This window comes from Bombus huntii, chromosome 12 (assembly GCF_024542735.1).
Source record: "Bombus huntii isolate Logan2020A chromosome 12, iyBomHunt1.1, whole genome shotgun sequence".
In the NCBI taxonomy this organism is placed as follows: Eukaryota; Metazoa; Arthropoda; class Insecta; order Hymenoptera; family Apidae; genus Bombus; species Bombus huntii.
The window spans coordinates 7,113,627-7,139,774 of NC_066249.1; the positions used below are offsets into that span (position 1 = coordinate 7,113,627).

General features: G+C 40.6%; 1 long non-coding RNA gene across 1 annotated transcript in view; it reads left to right on the forward strand.

The window, feature by feature from the left end:
* LOC126871822 (uncharacterized) overlaps window positions 1–26,148 on the forward strand; it is a 115,578-nt gene that overhangs the window by 31,911 nt on the left and 57,519 nt on the right. The window contains exon 3 of the long non-coding RNA XR_007691750.1: window positions 16,028–16,065. This is a non-coding gene — a long non-coding RNA (uncharacterized LOC126871822). The remainder of the gene's footprint in view (window positions 1–16,027; window positions 16,066–26,148) is intronic.

The window sequence follows — 26,148 nt, forward strand, 5'->3', positions numbered from 1 at the left end:
TGATACTAAATGTTACGTAGTTCGCTATTTTTATATATCACTCTGTAACATGGATAATATACCAGTATGTATCAGATATCGAGTTAAAAAATAGAAGATTCGTCTGAAAGACAGAAAAAATTCTAGATATTCAATGTACCATGAAAACATAAAACGAAATCTACAATGCAAGAATTATCCAAATGTCAGACTCCACAGCACTTACAACTCAAAGTGCAGTTAGAACGCAATAAAAACAAATACTAAAAAAATCAAATGATAAAAACAACAATGCCAAACAACAGGCCATTGTTCCAAAGCACTCCACTTTCAAATCCGACAAGAAACGTGCAAACCTGAAATCGATAACTCAGTCGATCAAAATGAAAACTAATTATCGAAACGGCATACGAATTGATAAGAAAACGATTATCGACGATTGCTATCCGGACAATAAATACCATCGCGTCGCCATAAGTGTTGAAAAGGAAGCTCGGGGAAAAATCGCAAATAATAATAATAACTGTAACCGGTGGATATTTCTTCGAAACGTGGTGTATTTATTTGCGGACGAAAAATTATTCGGTCGAGGTCCAGCCACGATTTTCCCTGCACCCTTTCAACCACGAGTTATACCTGCACCGGCGCCGAAAGACGCGCAAGATTGTCAAGAATTACACAATACCGCGCGACAAATGAAGCATTTCAGGGGAATGCGATCTACCCCCCATCTCGTGCATGAAAACAAGGGGGAGCAGAGCGGGAGTTTAAAAAACAGAAAAAAATCAAGAGAAGGAGAGAGTCGGAGAGAGATAGATAGAAAAAGAGAGATTGTCCGTGCGGCGTACGAGCCTCGGAGCTCCATCAAGCCCTTCGAAAGGTTATGAATAAGGGATGAAGTTCATGCGTAGTGACGCACATACGCCGCCGGTGTCCACGCATTCATACGAACTCGGCCGAGTTTAAGCTCGATTGTATGCCGATAAACGAATAAATGTGCAAATTTGACGAACCAGCCCCACTCTCCCTGGCTGTCCTCTCTCACCCCTTGTCTCCCTTGCCCTCTCCTCATCTATTGGAAAAAGGACGCGCGTACAAGCACGCCTGTCAGCGACCAGTGTACGTGAGAGAAAATAGAAAAAAAGCAGAGAGAAAAAAGTTAAGAGAGAAAAAGATAGCAGATTATGCGCGTACGCTCATGCGTCCATACTTTCGAGAATTTTCTGGTCGCATCGTAGATGCGTGAGGGCTTGGGCGCGCGTTCCATGAGCTTCCCCAGAAAAATTCGACGTATATCCCAGGAACAAGTGCGCGAATATGTACATACGTGCGTGCGCACGTGAGTATATAATATATATATATATATATATATATACATATACATATACGTGGAATATGTCAGTGGCCCCGAGTGGTGCATGTTGACGCGTAGATCGGCCCTGATGGGCGCGTTGGGCGTTCCTACGTGCGGAGTCGTGAATAAAAATAATTAACGGAAAATATATACGAACGTCGAAGCGGCGATTGATTTACGGGAATGCACGGAGGTACGAGGCGGGACCCGTAATTTCGCAAAAACCGCGTATCTGCGGGCTCGGCCTCGATTTTTGTTTTTACCCCGACCAACCAGATCGACTGCACACCTCGTACCTCTTTCTCTTTCTATTTCACGCTTTTTCTTTCTCTCTTTATCTCTGTCGATACACGCAGGAACAAGAAGCGCGCGTGTGTACGAGTGTGTCCGAGCCTGTGCAAATTTACGTTCGTGCACAAGCATTTAGGCGTGCATGAAATTTTTTCGCCGTTCATCGCCCTCTCAAACTGTGCAGACTCGACGTTCCACGATACTCGTTGCCACAGATATTACGGATAATTTAGCAATAGCTTTTTACCTTTAATCAAATACGACAGCTGATAATCCCAGGACACTTCACCATGGATAATGTTTTTTGTAGCGTCAGGAGGGTTTTACGTTTTGTTCGGCCAGTCGATTTTTTCGATATCCATCGTTAAACAGGGACAAAGACGAGAAAGTTTCGTTCGTTTCTTCATGGACAAATCAATATCTTTTTTGTCCACTGTTTAATCATCCAATCTCTCTCCTGTCATCGTTTTTGCCGCGTGGAGCCGTAAGTAATAGCTAGCATCGATGTTCGTTGAACAATACCCCTGTTTGATCGAATCGAAGAATCGTATTTTGTATAGAATCTATACAAGTCTCTCGTATTATCATTGCCTAAGTCATTCTCCTACAAGAACTAAAACTTTGTCATTACGCCAATGTATCCAGATGCACGAGCTTGCAAATAGTATATAGCAGATGGTAGCCCACACCCCTACAATAATCGGTGCAGTTTACTCAGGGTGGCGTGGAGTTATCTTTAAGAGACGTTGCGAGCTGCTTCCAAGTAATAGAATCGAAGTAATACGTCACATAATCCGAAGAAGCTTCTAAAGCTGCTATAGATCGAGCCGAACGAGCGCATGGGCTGCGTCTCGTCCAAAAGAATTTCGTTGATTAATCGCTCTTTTCCTAATATAATATCGCAATTGTTCCTGGTACAATCTTTTCTGTTCTCGAGGGTTCTTGTCCGACTACCACAAAAATCGTTCGTCGCTCGCGAGCTCCGGCACGGTCAGCAAACACCGAGAGAATAAATACGCGGCCCCGGCCCAGTGCTTCTCTTTCTTCCAAGATAATAACTTTTTTAATTAAAGGAAGCACAGCGACGGCAACGGAAAAAACAGCGTCACTGTGGAAAAGAGAGAAATAAAACGACAACACAGTGTGTCGCGTGACGTAAGGCACCTAGCACACCGCCGTTGCACTTTGCATTATCTTATTCTCGAGAGGGTGAGGCAGTTTACAAAGCAACGGGTGCGCGAAGCGGCGGAGCCGAAGAGACGATTTAACGCCCTGAACGACTTTCTCACCCCAGACTTAGACAGAGGATGGAGTGGGGGGAGGGGGTGAGAAACGAAGCACGAGGCGCTAGGGAGAACTAAGAACCTTGAGCGTTCCAGAGCAGAGAGAAAGACACACCGTTGGAAGAATAGCACGGTTGAAGAGGGACAGAGGACGAGTCTTGTAGACATAGGGCTAGGGTGCTTAGTTTGCCCGGTGTGAAAAGCGGAGAAAAGCGCAAGAGAGCTTTTTTCCAACGGGCTCTGAAGTAAGTGGCTACATCGTACATAGCACGTAAGTCCACAGGTGTCCGCGGACAATGACTCGCGTCCCTGTTGTACGTCTGCACATGCACATGGGCCCGTGGATAGAGACCGCTGTGATCGGCTAACGTGTGTGCGTGTCACAGATTCGCGGCCCCGAGTGCCTGTGCGTTGCACGTCCGTATATACGCGGATCCTGCGAAGGGGTTGGACTACCGGCAGAAGTCTCTTAATTTCCGTGCTTCGGGACAAAGGGGAAAAAACGAGCGCTCGAGAAAAGAGTCGAAGATAGAAAAGGACCGTCCGACGTCTCCCTTTCTTCTTCTATCATTTTTCCGAGCCCTCTTGCTGCTTTCTACCGGTGCGCGTTTCCTCGCGCGTCCCCGTCTTCGTTCCTCTCCTGCTGCGCTCCTACGTGCCGCTTCTTCTTCATTCTCCTTCTCTCTTTTCTTTTTCCCTTAACTCTCTGCTCTTCGATGGTAAATAGTAAGAGAGAGGGAGACAACCAAGGCGACCACACGGCGAGGGTGCGCTGCGACTCGATACCGTGTACATATATATGTATATATACGCAAACATTCGCGTACCAGACAAGATCCTTTGAGTCTATCTCGTAACAGGTTTGCTCGGTACGTCAACCGGTGAAGCAGCCGTAGGATCGCCGTGACTTCAATTTCGCGATTGTTCGTTCCGCCAATCCCTCAGAAGTTAACTGAAGTGGCACAGAAGTTTTACCGCGTCATACGTGTCATTATATCTTCGGTTTATCCTGCGATTGTGCGTTCCGCGAAACAAGCTCGGCTCCGTTCCCCGGCAAATTTCTTTTCATACGAGGCACGCATGCGTTTCGTCGGTAATCTCGTCCGTGACTTCCGTTTGTTACTCCGCTTTATATGCGACGAAACCGCTGCTTCGTTGATTTTTCGAAAGACTCGCGAAACATGGGCGTATTGAAAATTTCATGCGCTGGCGTTACTAGCACGGAATCGGGGACTAGATTTCTCTTCTGCTCGCCGCGCCGGTTCGTTGATCTTCGGCCGCTATCGAGTCTCCTTCCGTTTCATTGTCCTTTGTTGCGATTCTTATACGGCCTGTTCCTTTCTTTCAGAATTCACGGTGGAGACCACCCTTCGTTGTTAATATTTATTGGTGCTTATTTGAGAGCAGACAAAGGAGAGATTTATTGGAATAGAATGTAAAGAATAAGCTTAAAACGTAGTGTAGGTGCACTATCGATTGTCGCTACTCGAGATTATCTCTTTCGTTGTTTCAACTTGAATTATGAATAATATCGTGAGAACTATTTGTCTGTGTTTATTCTTGTGTAGGATTGTTTTGCTCCGATACTGCATTTATTTCTTGAGATTTACTAAGATGTACGTGGGTATAATTAAGAATGTAATAGCTATCGCGAGTATCGGAATTGAATTGCGGAATAATGCAACGTGTCTATTCATCCAGACAAAACTAATATTTCTCCTTCTTAATTAAAAGTTAAATATGTATATATACGAACGTTATGAAACAATCGTATCAACTGGTGGTTGACGATTTTAGTCAAAGTCTCCCTTAACTCGTTCTTAATAAATCAATAACAAAAACTCGAAAATAGTATCGGAAAAGCAATAAATCTTCCGATTCGATTCTAACGTAGTTAGCGTTTAAGAAACGACGGTCCGATACTTCGGCTAATAGCTGCTATAATATTAACAACTATTCGATAATAAATAAACATAGCGTGCAATCGTTTTATCAACTAAACGAAATTTCATTTTCCGTATCCAAAAACGATACACCTATTTTATCAAAATTATCCTCTCATCGAGCTTCGTTATCAATCATTACGTAATTATCAAAAAATTATCGCGTCATATGCGTCACCAACAGCAAAAGTATAAAACTAAGCAACATCTATAAGGTGTCCTCTTATTTCCGTATAATTCGATCACCATACCAACAAACTGAAATCTATCCGACGAAGACATCGATCTCCATGTTCTCGACTTAAATCCATTATCCTCGCGTTATTGTCTCCGCGATGAAGCAATTTCGACATCTGCCGAATGGCAGCTGAGAAAGAACAGCATCATCTCAAATTACTCTGGGCGCTTCTTCGACGTTGCGGTTCCCTTAGATTCCTCGTGCGGCCCGCGTGTAATGTCCGCCTGTCGCTAATCCCAAAAATCTTGAAAAAGGTTCATCATCTGCTCGTGTAGTAGGTGGCTGTTTGTCTGTCTGTATGTCTGTATACGACGACTGCATAATGCCGATCGTCTCGTGTTTACGGCGTTTTGTGGGCAAACAGAATCGACGATCTCCTCCACTTTTCTTACTGCTTATTTTTGCCCTCCACCCCCGTTACCGTACTAAACGAAACGAGGGCCACCCTCTAGCTTCGCGGCTGGCACACCTTTTGTCGGTGTTCGCCCGAGCGATGCGCCGTTGCTCTGCATATTTTGAATATATCTGAAAGGATCCCGTGCTCCTTTTCGACGCAACACAGAGCTCGTCTCTTTTCTCGTCACGCGATCGAGCCAGACCTAGCCCCGACGTGATCGAGTGCATCCCGCTGCTGGGCGTCCTCCTGGCCGGAAGGATGCGTCCGGATGCATTCTGGGATATTGACGTAACAGTACGACACGGAGCTTGTTAAATATTTATCCTTGCGTCGGGTTTGGTGGATACAATAGACGTATTCTCCAATAAGAGGATGAAAAAGAACAGTTCCTGGGCTGGAAGTCACGCGCCGTTTAGAAGCTATGTTTCGCGAGTACTTTAGGCAGATGAAGAACGATAGGATCCGGAAGCGGCAGCTGAGAGGCTAGCCCGCGATCAATCCTGTTAATCGACTGGAGATGCCGTGTACGCGGGCGTAGATTCTTTTGACAGATTCGAGGAAATAGGGTGAGATAGAGTCGATTGTGCAGCCAGCCCCTTTGTCGGGATAATTCTTTGTCAATCAACGAGACAATCGAGGTGGACGAAGATTTTGGTATCGGACGAAGCGAGGAAATATGAACCCGATGGAACAAAAGAGGTTTAAAGTTGTTTGGGTAGTGGCAAGTGATATTCTTTTTTTGTGCTTTAGCTTATCGGATTAAGAGAATTTTTATTAGTTATGTTCGGCTTGGGATAGTTGTTCGAGGATATGGATAGGAAAATTAGAAATTGCTTAGGTAATATCGTTTTCCTATTAAGGCATTAAATTTAGTTTTCTTTGCTATCGTATATATTGGATCGTGAAATTTATAACAGAATTTTTTTCATTAATATCTTTCGTGGAATAATTGATTCCTAATTGCCATTGTACTACTAACAATTTCTCTACTATTATCAACAATGATGTTATATATAGAATATTTTATACAATTTTGTAATATTTTTATTGACATTAAATACGATATACACAAGCTGGTGAAAAAAAGCAAAAAATGTTTCGTACTATAACGATAATGTACGGAATGTTATTAAAGATCTTTAACTAATTATACTTTGATCTACATACATTTACAAATGTTGGACCATTTGGTAATACGTAAACACTTCATATATAACAATCCAAACTGTTATATAATCGTATCAGCCCTTAATTAAAAATTTAGCAAATCGGTAAAAAAGCAGGTTCAACAGAGATACTGTAATTTTTTATTAGCAACCTAAGATATGCGAATAATCATCCGTATGAAGAACACGCGTGGTGTAGTTAACGCGACGCCATCCAAGGGTTTTATCTTCGTCTCCACGTAATTTTCTCGTAACGCCAATTTTCCTGAAGACTAGTAACCCTTCACACCACGCTCGAGCGCCCTCTGGGAAAACAAAGGTGTCACTTCTTCAAAGAGCTCTTGGCTGCTCTGACTCTCTTACTGTCTCTCTTCAGGGATTCGCCGTGTCGCGTCTTTCCGTCTGGAAAGATCTCGGCTATCATTCTTTCCTTTTCACGCTTTGCCACTCGTCGTTCTATCTATGTCGCTCTATAGATTTTATCCCAAGCATCTCAAGATTCTTGCACAGCAGAGGCCCCCAACTAAACTTTCAGCCCCTTCTTCATCGGTGCCAAGAAAGCACTTTATCTCTTGAGGGGTTGCTTCAACAGGTTACAAGACATCGGTCGTTTGGTTTTTCTTAAGGCGAGTTTACCCCCAAGAAATGCTCATCCTCTTGATCTCACTCGGCTTTCTTAGTCTACGGGAAATGTCTGCTAATTACTACACCCTCCCTCGGTGATTTTCTCGGCTTGTTAACCATTACCATGGACAATAAAGCAATAAACTTCCTGTAGAAAGCAACCTGTCAGGTAGGCAGTCTGTTAAACTTTAAAGTTTCTTTAAGTTTCTTTAAGATTTTATCGACTCGAGAGACGATCACATTTTAAAGAACTTTTAAAGGTTTTTATAGAAACACATTGATGTTCAATCTAATGTCTGAATTTATATTTTATTTATTCTGTTATAACGGCGAATTTAGTAGATAAAAAGTCATTTTTATGTTTTCACTGACATTGTTCATCTATATTTGTTGAGAAGTACTTTATGCTCGTGTTTTGCCTTTCTTATAAATTATAAATTATAAATTATAAAAGATCTCAATAAACATTTACTCTCTCAGTTAACTAAATCTCATTCTTTATTTGTCTGTACATTAAACGTAAATCAGCGAAATATTTCCGTTCAGGATACAATTAAATATAATAAACTGAAAGTACAATTAAAATATAATATTAAATTTAATAAAAATACCACAGTACAAATAAGAACTAGCAAAAGATATAGAAAATATCCTTTTAACACACCTTCTTAATAAGTCACTACCTTTGTTACCTTTCTATTTCATTACCTAAATAAATAAACTCTCGATTACCTTAAATACCATATTACCGCGTTATCTCACCACGCACAGTAAACAAGCCGCCATAATCTCGACGCTTCGCAGCCGCAAAACGCCAACCAACCACGTAGTTCAATGAGGAGGTACTTTATCCCATTCGAAGAGGGTAATTCCAACAGGTTACAAGACGCTGAGTGCGGTTGAATCGTCTTCACGGTAACCACCCCTAAGGAAACACCGTCCCTTTACATCTTGGTCGTTTCCTGAACCCTAAGGAAGCCCATTCTACCCCGAATTCAGCCAGTTTTCTTAGCCCCTTCACGGACGAGGAACTTCCCTACGAAGATTTTCCGGGCTAGAGGGTACGGATAAGGAATCTGTTGATGAAAAGGGACAACCAGCTAGGGGATGAAAGTAAGAAAAGAAAGGAAAAGCGTTTTCTTACGACGATACTCTCCTCCTCCTATTGCTCGAGTCCTCCTACCCCCGGGCCGCCCTCGAGGGAACAAGATATCAACTTGTTGCTGTTGGGATTGAGCGTGGGCCAAGGATCTAGAGGGTCGAGGTTTTTATTTTATTATTTAGAGACGGCACGCGAAACCGACGCGCCCCATTCCACGTCGTGTTTCTCCTTCTTTCTCGTCCCTGGATTAGGAGCGCATTGTTCCGTGTTAATACGGAGAAACTTTGATACGTTGGAAAGTTACTTCTTTCTTTCTTTTTTCTCACGTTTTTTCTTTTTTTCGTTTTCTTCGCCCGTTTTTTTTTTTTTTTTTTTTGGTTCTTTTAGAGATTAGAATGGAAGGTGGAAGTGATGAAAGTTTTAAAGGCTAGGAGTTCTTTAGAAATAGTTCGATATTATTATTTCTTCTAGGGCTGTGAAATGTCAACACAGGAATTGCGTAGAGAACAAGTGAAAAATAGATATTAGAAACAACGTACATTGGATGTCGTGATAAAGGAATGTTATTATTAGTCTTGTTATCGCCTGGATACTCCTGTTTCCTTCCACAGTACGCAAAATGAATGCAACGAAGGTTTACAAACACAGTGAATGGTTCTATTTCGATAGTAGCGATGAAGTATACATTTTTTTTTAAATTATGCATTGGTAAATATCATTTTAAGATTTTAGGTAAAGAGCTACAGAATTTTACAAATGTCTGGGAAAATTATATTTTTATATATATCTAATTAATATGTAGATAACTACTAACTTGGTTTCAATTTAAAAAAATGCAAAGCCACGCTATATTTATAACTAAAAAAAATACAGTTGCTTTTTTAGACCAAAAAAACGATCATAGTGTAATAATAAGAAACATTAGATAAATAAGAATGTAAAACAAGTGGCTTAACATAACGAACAAATTGTTTTACTAGATATCCAGATAATTCAATTGAACTGTACGAACATTTCGTGACAAGCAGCTGCTTTTGCTAAACTTCCTGCGAAAGATTCCCAGAACATGCGTCCATTCGGAAAACACTTGTTGAACATCGAACTAAGATTGCCTGAGCTAAGAAGCCACTTGTTGCTTCATCCTTCCTGTAAGGAACTCCCTGTCCCGTTTCAGGATACTTAGCGTAACAGCTGGATATATTCCGTCTTACTTTTACCTTGATCTTCTCTTTTCCGTGATTCAGGTCGATCGAGTGAGAATCACTTTTAACTTTTATCATTTTATGGACTCTCGTTAAAATTTTATTTTGAGGAAAAATACAGCAAGATATAAATAGTAAATTTTTTCAGAAAATTAATCCGTAAGATATAGATAGTAAATTTTGCAATTATTCTACAAAAGAGGAATCGTAGAATATTGTTTAAAAGTGTAACATTTAAAGATACCTTTTTATTAGTTACGGCGAATGAAAACTAAGATACGGTGAGATTATTAGGAATCTTGTTACAGCGCATAAGTAGTAGAATAATCTATAATGATAGGCTGAGCATAATTATAGCTTTCTGAAGAACGGTAGCGATCCCTCGATTCTTCGATTGAAATAATCCATTAGCGGTGCAACGATTAGATGAAAGGGGCGTCTCCTGAGGCAGGGGCCACGTGTTTCTAGCATAGTTCCAGACACATGTACAACTTGCACGCACGACACCAGCTTAATCAATCGAACGACGTATCGAGCGCTGACTTCGAACTGATATGAACGTGTAACACATCGAAACAAATCTTTCCGATTGCTTTGCTACTTTGCAACAGATATTCATGCTAAATTTAATAAATCCGCCGAGAATACATCTACTTTACTGTAAAATATAAATACGTCAGCTGTTATTTCAATATCAAACAGTAAGTAAAATGTTAATTGCCACATCTTTGTTTTATTCCTAGACGTCCCTTCGTCTGAGAGACTGATATCGGATAATTCTAATGAATAAATCCAAATAAATTCCTAGATGAGTTTTAGAAGCTAAAAACTATTGTAAGTTAAAATCCTTAAAAGTATGTCTCGTAGCTCGTCGTTATATAATAGCTCGTTCGTTGGTTACGATTATATAACTAATAAAATTCATTTCACGATTTTCGGAGAATTAGTGAAAAGCAATTTCTTGAGATCGATAATCGAATTAAGATTGAGAACGGGCAATAAAACGACGCCAAATATATCCAATCGGTCTTTACGACAAACCAACGAATCCTAACCGAAACTCGATAAGTCGGATTGACAATTGAAAAAAGGAAATAAATGTACCAAACGCTAGTAGAATATTATCGTGTAAATTATAGAGGCTGAATTGCAAATCATTCAAATACGTTCGTTCATTCCGACATTTACGTAAATATCGTTTTGCGTTGCACGAAAACAGCTCTGTCTCATAGAGCGACGCGGATTAACGAACCATCTTCTATCGACTTAACACGCTGAATTGATGGAACTTAAAAAGAAAAAAATACAAGCTCACCCTGAAACTTGCGAGTATGATTAGATTCTGCCACGTGCCCATTGTGCCAGCCATCGACGTAACGCCCCTTCCTATACGCGCGTGTGCGTTTCAGTGCGTTCAGACACGTTCATGCGTGTCAGTGCCATAACGTGAATCGCAAGACACAGGACTGTAATCTAGCATCACGTCATTCGTATCGAGAGACTGGACTTTACGGTAATTTATTGTTATCCGGAATTATTGGATCCACGATCGTCCTTCTCTCGTGCGAGCTTCGCTCCAGAATTTCGGAATATTATTCGTTTCCACAACAGGTTACGACGTAGTTGCTTCGAAAGAACGATAATACAAAAATATAACAAGCAACAAAATTATAACTTTCTTATTTCATTGTTCGTCTCGATGTTCCGATATTACGAATAATATATTTCTGAAAAATACTGTTTAAACCATTTTTACCATAATCGAACAGAAGTAAACAATAGTTGTTTCATATCGTCATACAAAACTCGATCAAATTTCGTAATGCTATGTGAATTTTCCAGGACAGTGTTATATCGCCCATAAAACAGAAATTTCACCTATAAGTCCTTTGGAAAACAATGTTAAATGTAAATCACGTACATATTTACGAAAGTGTAACTCGAGCATAGTAAACACGAGACAAATTACCAACGAGGGAGCATTCGTGACGAGCAGTTCAAACGCGGCCGCGCCATTTGCGGTTGCACAGTATTTAGAAACGTTTCCCCTGATGCGATCCGCCGATCTCCCAAAACGCAAGCCCGACGGGAAAAAAGAAATCACAATACCGCAGAAAAAGCGTGGAACGATCGTAATTCCCGCAGCTAATTCCACATCCAATAGCGGGTGCCGTAACGAGGTTTTGCGGAAGGGAGTCTCCTAATCGTCTAATCGTCATGGAACACGGCATGGAGCACCCTTCGATCGTTCTTGACGCGGTTTTCGTCGTTTCGAGGGGGAACTGAAACTTCTGATCGGCACGATCGCGAAGAAAGATAAGAGGTACGGTCAATAGAGAAGGAACGACAGAGAGATTTCAATCTTGACAACGATCAAGGTTTCCCATCGAGACGACGCTATTTGATTTTCAACCCCATCGTCCCTTTGACGATCGGTCCGTGTGCCTGCACGAGGGCAAGAGCGTTCACGTCGAAGGACGATCGACTTTGGACGCTGGTTTTATCGAGTTACGCAACGCGCCACGAAAGGCAGTAGACCAAGTTCTTTGTCTAACGGGCCATCTGTCACCCTGAAGAGAAGAGAGGCGACGTCGTCTCTCGCCAGGAGGGTGGTGTGGGGACAACGATGTGGGCGTTACGACAAACGCGTTACGACGACCTACTTGTGTTTGTAAATGCTTCGCTCATCACCTCTCTATCGTCTGAGCAGGCGGCGTACGACCGTATTTCCCACGAGCGCGCCAATACCAAACAGATAGCATCGTGATAAAAGAGAGATAGCGCGAGACAAGTAGAGAAGCGGACCTCTGCAAGGATACGTATGTGTATCGGGTATTGATTTTCCACGTACGGAGTTACGCCAACGGGGTAAGCCGAGACGCGACAAAGTTTATTAATCCTGGGGGCAGCAGACGCGTCTGCGTAGCCCCGGCCACAGCGAAACGCGCGTTCCACGAGGATACGAAACTTTTCACGTCGATCGCTGCGCTTGTATCCTCTGCCGCTTAGTTCCTCTGTCCACTTTGTATGAAAATTCGGACATTTTTCTTTCTTTTTTTTTTTTTTTTTGTAGCTCATATTATCCGTGTATTAGTAAAATTCTATACTTGAAAGAATTTCGAATAATTGTAACGATCAGCTCTATAACGATTAATACGATAATCCAACGATAAACTCAGGAGGAAGTTCTTTATGAGCTTAAGTGTACCTTAATCCGATTCGCATCGAGATATATCACGGTGCGTTTAGTTTACTGAAATATTTGAACGATTGCGACGAATTTGAATATATTCTATATATATTGAAAATATTCTATGTGTATTAACTGTCGAAGGTATTCTTTCTATAAAAGGAATTCATAACGAAAATCTGTATCACATAGTAAAGTACCATATGTTTCTTCGCTTATTTCCTATTTTAGAATCTAAATCGATAGAAAATCTAAGTTAATCGTTTGGTATAGGTGTATAGGAGTTAGAAACTCAAGTCAAAGCAGATGGTTCGCACGAGAAATTCATTCATATTACACTCTGTGTTAGGTATACATCCTATACTATAGTACAAGAGCTATTGTTAAACTACGTACATTTCATTGCTTTAATACGAGTTTATCCTTTTAATTCTTTTCTAGTTTTACAATTGCAAACCTACCCAGAGTTACACGTGCATACGATAAAATAAAGGTTAATATTTATTAAATAACCATTAAAAACATATTAAACCTCATACCAATATCAATATATTACTAGTTCAAATTATTTTAGAAGATACATATCCAAAAACTGTATTAATATATTTATTATATTAACAATACTAAATATATAGGTGAAATAATATTAATCGACAAAGGTATAACACTCGCGTCAAAGAAATTAAATTGCAAGGTAGGAAAAACACATATGTATCATTTTATATGTATATTTGTGAATCATTTTAATCACTATGCCTGTTCTATCGTTGAGAAGTCCGCGGTCCATCTCATCCAAACTTATTCCAACACATAAACCCAATCATTCTAAATTCTTGTGTATCGCAATGAGAAGCGTCGTTAATTCGGTTAGATGGAAGTTTCGCGTAGACTGCCGGGTACGACATAAATTGGTCAGCCGAAAGGCGCGGTAACGGAGGAAAGGAACGCGGCAGAATGAACGGGGAACATCTAATACATCATAAACTTGGAAACAAAGAGGAGAGAGGATGTCGTGGCAGTGCCGGAGAATCCGCCGGGCGCGGTATCCTCGGAACAAAACTTTGCCTATTTGTTAAGTCTTGCCCGCTGAAACTGTCTCAGATACTGGCGTCGAACTATGCCTCACACCTATGACCTCCTTAGTTTCGTCCTTCTTCCTTCCTTACCCTCGCCACCAAAGCGTTGTACCGATGCATCCTTCGCCGAGACCGCTGAATAGGGGCGCAGAAAGACGCATTCTGATTCGTGGAATTTCGCTGTTTCACGAGAAATTGATGATACACTACAACTCAGTTTTCCTCTCGCGATGAAAGTAAAGGAGGTTGAAACACGTACATAAATTTTTGGTAGTGTTTCGGTTTTAAATATCATGAATCGGTCGAGTTCGAAGTTGACAAGACTTTGCAAATGGATAGGGAGATTTATATTTACTCTGTGAATTATTATTATATAATACATTTATTATATATTATATAATATTTATTTAAAGATTTATTATATATTGTATAATAAAATAGAGAAACTTGGGAGAGTATTCGCTGAAAGGACCGAGAAGTATGTAGAGTCAATGTATGGAACTTTTCATTTATTTCATATAAATAGACGCTATTTCGTTTATATTATGTTGTAGTCAAATTTTAAGGAGTTAAATTTCTCATTAAAAAGAGCGAGACAAACAATATACACGTGTAATATGAAATCGGAAACATTTCTTCATCGTAAGATGTAATCTTGTATTTATGGATAATTTAAATATATCACTTGGTGATATATCAAATGTGAATAAAAGATCGAAGTGCGAAAAGATTAATTGAACGAAAAGAAATACCGTATCGCGAAAGAAGATCATTATTATTACGATATCAAAGAAAATATTCACTCATAGTAAGGCTTGAAACTTTATATCCGCTTTCGCTAGAAATGTACTTTCCTTTTATTTGAATACGATATTCACATATGTAAATTTTATATCGACAGATGTATATCTTCGTATTTTCCTGTTTTACTCTACATTGTTTGCATAGATACGTAAGTATATACATTTCCCATGCATTATTGTAATTCAGCTACATTATTTACATTGAATGAATAAATTACAACCGACAAGTATTCATATAAGATGCATATAGGTGTATTATTTTATACCAAAGATACCTATCGATCTTAGAATCGATGTAGAGTAAATATATTTCACTTTTCTTGGTGAGTACTATAATTGTATGCATTTTACATATTTTTGCATCTTTAAACATCTCATGAAAGCATAATAAACCATAATCCAGCTACTACAATTCTCCTAAATTTACAACTTTTCGAAACCCGTTTCTGTAGTCCACATATATACACTTGCAATCGCTTTTTTGCTGAAGCTGCAATTTAATCGTCAAATAACACCAACTCGAAGACACGAACAATGGGTACGTCGCCACCTGCAATGCAATGTAAATTAGCAGGGAGGCTAGCGTAACTATTTCGAACCGGTAATACCTATCGGAAACTAAATTCGTGCCGGAACGAGAATTCAAAATTAAAAAGTTTGCGCGGACGAGGCTGGTCATCTGCATCTAAATTTTCTCCGGCGCAAGTTTCGGCTGGCACACGGCTGTTTCAAAAGGATTTTAGCGTGTCCAGAGGGACAACTCGAAAACTAAAAAAAAAAAAAAAAAAAAAAGGAAGAAAAAATACGAGAGGAGAGGAAAAAACAGAAAAAAAGGCTGATAAAATTTTTTTGTTAGCCGTGCCGTGATGTATGCGTGATCAGAATTCGCGAAGTTTCGCGCATCTGGTTCGAGGCGAAAGTTCGAGTGCGACACCCGCACATGACATCGCTGTGTCGGAGTGTGTATCGAGGGATGGGACAGCGAGCTTCGGGGGGAGGGTGGTTTCATTGTGACGACAATATCGCCTTGGGCGGCATTGGCGAGGCAGAGATGCAAATTTCGTGGAGGACGGCTCTGTTCTCTGCGTTTTCATCTACGGACAACGAATTTGGTAATACTGCGAGGGATTCTAACGGCACTCGCTCCTTCAGGATCTGCTTACCGAAACAATTAATTTTCCTTAAGACGGAGTACCTTTGATCATTATATGAATTTAACGTGTGAAATCATTTCTCGAAATACTTTCAATAATTTTAGAAATAATTTGAACATGAGGAAACGAAAATTAATATTACTAGAAATGGTTTCCCTTAAATCTTTATTACCAAGAAGCCTTCATTTTACGAAGATGTACATTCGCAATTTTCTTTTGTTGCAGGGGACAGCATCTTTCAAATCGCCACAGCAACGTTTATCGTAAGTACCAATATCCTTCATCGTTATCCATCGATACTCTTCAACTCCTTCTCTAAATCACCCTCAAGCTAACCTCGACGATGTTACGCAACGCGATAGATGTCTATACGTATAAGAACTTAAGCTTAACCCATCGGAGCTCTCGAAGAAAACGAAGAATCGTTTATCTCGCGTCTATAGAGACGCGATTCCTCGGCTTTCTACGCCATTGCGTGCATACACTCGTGCAGGGAGCAGCGGGTTAGCAGAGGGAAGGGGTTGACAATGCAGCTGCGACGGGGTGGCAGATTCGTAGTCGTCGTAGTAGTCTCGTCGTCGTCGTCGTCGTCGTCGTCGTCGTCGTCGTCATCGTCGTCGTCGTCGTCGTGCAATGTCAGTGGCGATATGACGGTGACGGAGACAGAGTAGGAAGAAGGAAGGGTGGTTAGACGTGTGGGAGAAGGTAGGTAAACGGGTGCTCGAAGAAGGGAGGAGAAGGAGAAGGGCGGAACTGATAAACGGAGGTGGAGACGCTCTAAGGTACATAATCATGCTTGCTGATTCCTTCGCTAATAAAAGTCTCACTGTCTGCCCATCCCCAGCAGTTTCGTATCTCACCCTCTTTTGCCCTCGTCATACTTTCGTTTCTCTCGTTCCGTGGTGTTCGCAGCACACGGAGATCTACCTTTCCCGCGGCCTCTGGCTGATTCTGGTTTTCTTCTCTCTTGCTCGCGCGCTCGCAAGTCGCGGCATACATGCGTCACGTAGACAAAAGTGCATGTGTGCCTACGAGCGCGGTAACCGGGTCCGCGAAATGCACCCTTGCACGTAGCCAAGTCCCGCGACAGAGATCGGGGTGAACTCAGGCTGTGTAAGAAGACAAAAGTAGCAGGGTACGGGAAGGGGCAACGAGAATTGCACGAGATACGGGTCAGAAATGCTTGCCGTAGCAGCATCTGAAGTTGCAATTTTTTTCATCTCCCGATATCCACTCGAAGATTACGCATACGTGTATTCGTACAGTCGTTTCGTCTCGCGTCTCGATTTCCTACTCTCTTCTGTGGACTTGCCTCGTTTCTGCATTCGTTGGGGTTCGTCGATATCGTCCGGGACTTGCGACGATGAACACTCAGTATGTATATCGATTAGGGAGCGACCGACGATCCCTTCGAGATCCGCATCAAGAACGATTCGCAAATTAATTTGGCTTTGTCGGTGAGCCTGCCGCGATACGCTGATCTTCAAGGTAAACAGTCCATGTACGTCGCTCTTCGTTCTCTTTCTGTGATTCTATAAAATGTTAATCGGTATTCAGTGGAAGGATGCAAGATGCATGGACCATTGCATTAATATTTTATTTGAAAGCACGAGATCTTATAGATTATAGATGCATTGTTCTTTCGTTCGTTTACTCACAGAGTAAGACTTTCGATAAAAATCCCATCGTCGTAGTTTTACTTCTCACAGTTTCGTGAAAATATTCTCATCCTCGTTGGTAGTTCACGTGGCATTTGTATCTCGATTTAAGAAAATAATTTCGATGTAATAAATTCCCGTTTCCCAAGCAAACAGAGAAGATGAAACATATCGATCTAAATGCAGTTCGGTAAAAACTATCCATCACCTAAACACACCCCTTCAATCAAAACCTTAAAAAAAGGGCTCCTGCGAGTCCATTAAACCCGATACAAACCAAACAGCGAGATGTCCGTGGAGAAACACGATCCAAATCAACGGAACAGAAGAACGTGTACACGTATTAAAAAAGTGAAGAGAGAGCCGCACCATTGAATGGTGCGGTTACCCTCGAGGTTGTTAAGGTGAGCCAAGGGTAAGGTCTCGGTGTCTTCGTTTCAGGATCGATCTTTAAAGGGCCAAGCGTTCGAGTTCGAGGGCCCTTGGCCCAAACAGGTCTCAAGGTGTGTGTCTCTGGTGGATTTAAAAGGCCCTTAAGGTGGCCGTGTGCAGAGCAAAGAACCAGATGGCTCGACCTACCCCACCCTTCTCGTCCTTCTGCTTCCTCCACCCACGTGTCTAGGCGCTCCAGTCGTTCTCGACATGAAAATGGATTTTCCTTCGTTCTTTACTACCACTCCGTCTTTCTCTATCTTCCTTCCGTCTAGATTTCTTCTTCTACCCGTTACAATTTCCTACACGAGAGAACGAACCGTTTTTCCCCTCTTCTGGCACGCGTTAATAACGTATCTTGATGCGGCCGAGAGAAACTCCGTCGTTCGACATATGTTCCAAAGTCATTGTGCATCGTACGGTGAAAGAAACGATACAGTCGCGTTGCTCGATCGTGAAACGCTCCTGGATGCGGTTAGTTTTTGATGATGTTAAGCTCCCGTTAGGGAGGGGGCGGTTCAAAAATGGAGCCGGATATAGCGGAGTGTGTCGGCCAATCTGTCGCGAACAGTCGAAGAATTGGAAGGTTCGCGAGGGTGGAAGAAAAGATAGAGAACACTGGTGGATTCCGTTTCGGTCTTTTTATCGGAGGCACTTTAGCCGTCGAATCATTGCGTTCGCATGATTCCATAGTTCAGTTTCTGACAAGCACGCGTGTGTGTATAATATACTTGAAAGTCGAAAACGTAACGGAATTCGACGTCGAGAGGTGAGAAACGGTGCTGAAGTGGGTTTCTGGAGGAAACTCGTGCGGGCAGATGTTTCGCGAGACAAGTTGTTTTATAGACGATGATAGTATTGGAGGAACGTTGGAGAATTGAATTAGACGCTGAACGATGAATCGGCTCTTTAGTAAATGGCAGCTTCGTTAGTTTCTTCATGACCACTTCGCAAAGCCACTTCAATGCAGATGTGACGTTAGTAAGTTTGATTGAAGCGGAAAAGGAACAGGGATAGAATCAGTTGCTAGAAAAATAATGATTGTACCAAATTGATAGTACTGTACCAAAATAAACAACGATGCTACAGCCATAAAATTGACCATGTATATTATGTTATATAAAATTGATATACGTAATAATGAGCATATAAGTAGCGAAAGTAGTTATAGCAAATTCAATTTGATTTAATTCGTAATTATTACTCTGTACTTACTACTGTAATGATTACACGAAAGGTATCTTTATATTCGATATTGTGAAATAAAATAGGAATAAATTTTTCCATAATGTCATTAGTTGAATTTACGAGTAAGCATTTGCATATTTATAAAACTATTTTAATTTCACATTTGAGTATCTCTATTCTGACAAGTAATTAGATAATACAAAATTGAGAATAATAGCCTATCTTAAATACTTTGATACATAAGAAAATTCAAATATAATGTATAAAATGAAAAAGAAACAAGAAAAGATCCAAATTCCGACACAGGACTCCAATACGATTTAGTAAAGATACCAGGTGTAATGCTCGGAAAAGACCGATCGGGCACACGTTCAATCCATGCGGAAAAACGAAGGTACACAGCGCAGACAAAAGGTTTTACGGTCAGGACATTATGTTTACCACACGAAACGCCCCCGCAATACCTTGCTCGGCACACCGGATGTCTCGTGCTGAGAATTAGCAGGAAAGATTTACGACCGACGACAAATCGGTCTGTAGTTTCTCTCTTTCAACCGAGGCGTGAAAACGGTCGAGTCTTCCTCGTTACTGGCCATTTTGACGCAGTTTAAGAGGTTTTAGTCACTGTGCAATAACACGCCGGACAATGAACCGCCTTGCTTTACACCCATTTTCGCGCCTTTGTACATTTTTATAGTACCCGTTGTAATTAGTTCGGATCCTTTTTTCGACTAAAGAATACGGTCACTGAAGGCAGTGGGCAGGAAGTTTTCCTTAACATAACCGAATCTTTTGTCGCTGTATTAATAGATCAAGAGGCTAAGGTCCAATTGAAAGGATACAATGATATTCTTCGGATCTTTTGTCAAGTTTTGTGTACAGCTTGATAGAAAAATTCTACAACTCCTTTTACACAATAATTTATTAGATTAGTGATATTAACGATTTAGCAAGTGATCAATTAGAGATTATATTTATACATTAACATTGCAGAAACAATTCCTTCATTTTTAACGAGTATTTGACAATGTACAATGATGATGATGAACATTAGCCTTATATCAATTCATCGAGTAATTTGGTTTCCTTGATAAACATTAAGAAATTCTGATTTTTGTTCTCTTCCAAATTATCTTCCAAGTTATGTAAACAATTTTTCTCTCTTACAATTTTACAATTTTATGTCAAATTTGATAAACTGTCTTATAATTTGTGCTTGCTTTAATACCAAATCTGTTACCCTTGTACATTATACAATTTATTACAACAATTTATCTGTTTATTAGAATTTATTAATTCATTTGTGTAAAAGGATTTATCGCCTTCGAGCTTACGAATACTAAAATCTATCCAATTTGTTATATAAAAAATATACTTCCGTGATCTGAAGATTAGTCTGCTCCGCGTGCCGTGTCATTTTTCCAAAATAAAATATTGCATTTCTGCCCCTTTGGTACATATACCGAAGAGGGCGCATCCCGAACAAATCGATCGAAAGTTCGTCACCTTAATAATCTCTTTCTTTCTGCCGTCCCCCGGTTCACGGTATTGCACGCAGCACGCGAGGGAGCAGCCGGGCGTCTGGCCAGACGGAATTTTAATGGGGCACGGCACCCCATGGCAGTTCCGTTCTCTAATGTGGAAGTAGCTCGTGCTACCTGAGCAGCTGCGCATGTGTGCGAGGAAAAGGGAACTCCCTTGACAGAAGTTTTATTTTATTTTGCCTTACCTTATGGGGCCACCGATGAAGAGGGGGGACCACGCTACGATACACGGCCAGAGAAAGAGGGAGTAGGGTGAGACGAAGAGAAAGGAAAGAAGCCCCATGGGTAGACGCCGCCAGGTACCCACTGCGGGCCGAACGTCACGGTTGAGAGGGGGGCCCATCTGCCCCCTAACGAGTGTGTGACGTCAGGTGTGACGACGTGTGTTACGAGCTAGACGCGTCTTCTGCGTTTTTCACCCTCTTCTGTATCCCTTCGTTACAAAAATGTATAATGCACCAATGATATACACTATACAGGATGTTTCAAAGAATTTCGATCAAACTTCAGTAGCATGTAATACAAACCAAAATAAATTCGATTTTTGCTGTTCAAACATTCGAAACGATAAAACATCCGGTCGAATCATTTATTTCTCTTTTTCCTTATTTACAATTGTTCAACATCAACTGCATTCGTGTATAAATATTTTGTTAAGATAATACATATATATAAATATAAATAAAGTATACATACAAGTATTTTATTTCAAAAATTATAATAAATGCGAGGCCAGGAATATTATTAATTTTCCAGTTATACATTGCATCTTATTTTATTATTTCATTACGAACAGGTTCTTTGGGATTCTTTAATATTATAATATGCAAATGCCAAGAACGCACTTGTTTCTGTCGATTCTGATTTCTTATCTTCTTTTCATGGTCCTTTGCATGTTTTGAGCCGCGTTGTTTTTCAAGCAAGGATACGATACGATATAGACTGAAGTCTTATAGCTTCGAAATTAACGATATTCGATCTATTCTTTTTAAGACTTTCTTACTGATTTTGGTGAATACTATATGCTGCTGACTTTTCGAAACAGCATATGTAATCTGTCTGCGTCGATTTTTGTTTCAACTGGGCGTATGTAGGTACGCGCGTGGAATCGTCCAGCGAGGCAATTCATCGAATCGAGGCCGCTGCGTTTTCGCGGCATCCATTTGCCGCGATTGTGCTCGCCGCAAAAATTGTCTCTTTCAATTTGCCCGGTGTCGCCGGCTGTATAAAATATGAAGTTCGGGGTTTCACGGTTAATTGTATTGGCGTCTGAAGGGTCACCTTTTCAATTCGTGAAATTAATTTCGTGGCCAGCGCGAGCGCAAGCGGCCATCTCACCCTATTGATTGGAAAGTTTACGCGAATGCCTATACATCGATTTCGATTTCGCTTGGAACTTTGCCGCGCGCGTCTCAAAGCAACCCTTGATTAATGGAAAACCGTTTTTCACGTTCTGCGATCCTTCGTATAATTAATTATTTCTTGAATCAGCAAGGTTGAAATAAACGTTTTGATTGGAAACATCGACCGATTCTAGCCGCCTTTTTATCTTGGCAATCGATGGTGAAAAAGCGGAAACGAGAAGTCGCGAACTTTGGATGGCAAACGCGGAAAGTCACGCGCGCCTTATGGTCGTTTATAGCTTCGATACGTTAGGAAGTTCGTCGAAGTACCAGGATGGTAGGGATAATTACCGGGTTTTCTAAATTACAGTTAATTATGCCAGTCAGTTTGGCAACAACTTGCTTTCTTCCAGTGGCAAAAGCTGTTCTATAAAAATTTGCTTGAATCGATAGCGTGGTTCTACCGGTTTTGTCGATTCACGAGGTTTCCTTTTACAGGTCTTTCACGGTTCCTGTACGAATTGATTTTTACGCGAAACGTATGAAAGATAAAAATCTCCTTTATCATGCGTGATACGTTCTCTTTTAAATATTTTCGTTTTTACACAATTCAAATATTAAAAATTACCGATAATCGTTAAAAATAGGCAAAAAGACTACCGAATTCGAGGCATGAACATTTTTTAATCTACACAAATAATAAAATAAATTGGAATATTTGAAAGTTAAACAATGTTTCTGTCTGAGAATAAGATATAGGTTTCCAGAGATAAGAAAATGACAATTTACTAGAAATTAGGATAGAAATCCTTAAATTCTCTAACTTGAAATGACCGAATTGATTCGTAGATGTAAATTTTCTTAGAACAAATACACGAATATTCAAAACTACATAAACAGGGAACGACGTAACTTATAAAATCTCGCATTTCCGTAAATTATTACCTATGTCTATCAAAATCATGTTGTTTTCGTACTTTCAAAGGCACTGCATTATATTCTTATTGACACAGTGGTTCGATATCCTTGGTACATATTACGTTTCAACGATCGAAACACGCTGGCTCACTCACTTTTATCGCAGTAGGCGTATTTCGTATCTTTAACAAGACCGTTAAATTGTTCTTTATCACACGGCTCGGAGTTATCGTGCTAGGCGGTTTCTGGAGATATATGCACGCACACTTACTTGTTCTCAGCACGCCCAGAAAGCCTGTGCGTGATTTCTGCTGTTTACAAAGAACATTCACATCCGAAGAGACGAGTCAGACTTTTCCGCGCGCGTTGACATCCATTTCAAAGTCGTCGTTCAATCAGCGTCAAAAGACTCGAGTAAAACACGTTCTCCAACCACGCGAACCCGTTAAAATAGAATATTACATTGCAACAAAACACTTGTATAAGTCGAAATTGTTGCAACATTTTTTTCTATCAATTTCATCATTTTGTTGGGAATGGAATTTTCTTTTGGAAATATACTTTCTAAGATCGACGTGTCTTTACGATTATAAATATTTCTTTTCAATTTTTATACGCTGTATTTACATATATTTTATATTTATTTAATCTTCTAACGATATGCTGAAGATTTTGAAATTTTTAATACACCAATCTTTTAATAATTCTATTTATGTTGCTACACGATGTTGCATTGCTCTTACGATCGGTCCCACATTGGAAACTTGGACACAAAATTAATTCGGTTTCAGTTTTAATTAATTTCCTATTTTCACGTTATAGATACCAAAATGTAGAAAAGGATAACGAATTAAGATAAGGATAATGGACGCAATTATATTTCATAAGTCAGGTCATCGATTTTTACTATATATTTTTGTTTCGATACAAATAAGCTTCGAAAATTTGGGAATAAATGAGGATTATGACAGAGATATTGCAAAAATGAATTTCGGTCAACTGTATCCTACACTTTCTGCTCCCAAACGGAAACCAGAATAGACGGCCAGTGACCCTATCTCATCTGACGTTTCAAATAACGCAGAAAATCAGATAGTACTTAGAATTAAAACATTCGTCAAGTGTCCTATTTTTATTTTACGCCTAGGAATCGACTCATACAGAATTACATAAAAGTACATCATTTTATATAAACACGTACTTTCAAAACCTTCTGATCGTAATAGAACTTCAATGAATAATACTTAACACCCTATTTTCCAACCTTGCCTGCTAATTTCAATTCATATCGTTATAATTATCATACAAATATTTTCCTGCCACCTCCAACAATCTCGAACCATTATCAATCCAGACACGTGCCTCTACAGAAACCATAAAACTGGTGTGTCGTTGACCATCCGGAAAACACGGGATTGGTTGCGCAAAGGGTTGGCTCAGCATGCGTGCAATCCATCAAAGAGTCAAGAGTTGGCCCTCCTTCAATCGGCGTTCGCATTCTTCGAGGCGAGCAGGAGCGCGCGCGTGCACGAACGCCGAAAGAATCGTGCATATGCATATCGATCGATCGGTGGTCGGTCGGTCGGTCGCGTGTTACACGCCTTGCACGAACGAGCTCCAAGTATAAGTACGTAATACGCAGGAATGAAGGGGCATGCGTCACGGGACATCTGCCGCGGGCGCGTGGCCCCCGTTTGTACCCCAAAGAGCACCGACTGAAGAGAAGGGTCCTTTGAGACAAAGAAAAAGTATGACGTACCGGCAGCTGCCGCTCACGGTGACGTAGGGGCCCCTCTGTCTACCACCGATCATCTAAGGTGAGTCCCCGGTGGAACGAAGATTTACGATCGGCGATCGCGCGTATGACCGCAGCCGCACCGCCAATTCACACCCGAGGTGGCGTTCGGGGTGAAGCCACAGTATCTTTTCTCCGTTTAGAATTTGGACCATCTATTCTTATCGTTGTAAGAATTGTTTACATAGGTTTCTGATATCGGGAATATGTGTAATGGTATAGTAAAGGGTAAATCAAATATTTTCACTGTTATGCATGTATGGTTTCTTTCGAAAGGAATGGATACAGCAAGAGTTTTGCGCAAGATCGCATTTTTCTAAACGCAACTAAAAAGATGGAATCTAGCTAAAGGATCGTTTCATGCTTCAAATACTTCTTACGTATAACGAGAAGTTTGCTTTGCAAGTTTTATATACTTTTCCACGTAACCCGAGTACCATAAAAGAATGCATTAATAGTTTACTTATCTTTATTGGTAGCTCACTTTGAACAAGAATATCATAGTCTTTCATCTATTTTAAAAAGAAGTGGACAAAGCTGATTGACATTTAGTCTTTTGCCATGACTTATAACTAGGTCCCCTATTATGGTAGTATTTGACTTCTTTCCACGACTACGTTCTTACGTAATACGTGTAACTTGAAAGAGAAGAATTGAAATCTCCGATGGACGACGCAAACAAAAGCTTCGTTCAACCTGGTTTCCATTATAATCCGTCGACTCGCGATCGTAGCTACTTTCATAAGCATCTGGAAAGTTTAACTTGAACGGTGGACTGATGACTTGCGAAAATATCGCGTACCAGTGGAACTCGGCGTAAGCCTCGATCCGGCTTCTTTTTTTTCACCAGTGTCTCCCCTGGCTGTCCGATAGAGACGAAGCAAAGTCCGAGAGTCCATCCTCAAAGCTTGCAGGCCGCTGAGTGCATGCCTTTCTTCTCGACAGAGACGCGAAAGAGGAAAGGAGACAAAGACAGAGGCACGCGGTAAAGCGTACTAATCTCCCAAGTAGACACGCTAATGAAAGCTCGGATGCCACTGTCTTTCCCAGTTTTTTTTCAAGGCTCGCTCGCTGTACGCGCATCTTTTGTCTCCCTGTTTTCAACGGAAATTAAACCCAAGACATTGAGATTCCGTACGTCGTAATAAGGATTCCTTCATTCGCCTGATAGGCATGTTAACAAATTCCAAAGTTACGTCGTTACCGTGATACTCGCATTTTTAGACATAGATTTCAGGAACAAGTTTTCTTATTTAATTCTGTAATGTATAGAAATTCGTAGTATAGTTCAGTATACGCGCATTTGGCTACTTTCTAACTGCATCGTTTTGAAGAAAATTGAACTGGAATATTTCTCGAGTATACGTGTACCGATGTCAGATTTGGATCATGGTAAACAAGATCGATTTTCTCGAAAATAAAATCGCCAATTCAGTTTTGTTATTTTCGGTCTTCGTCTTATTTTCAG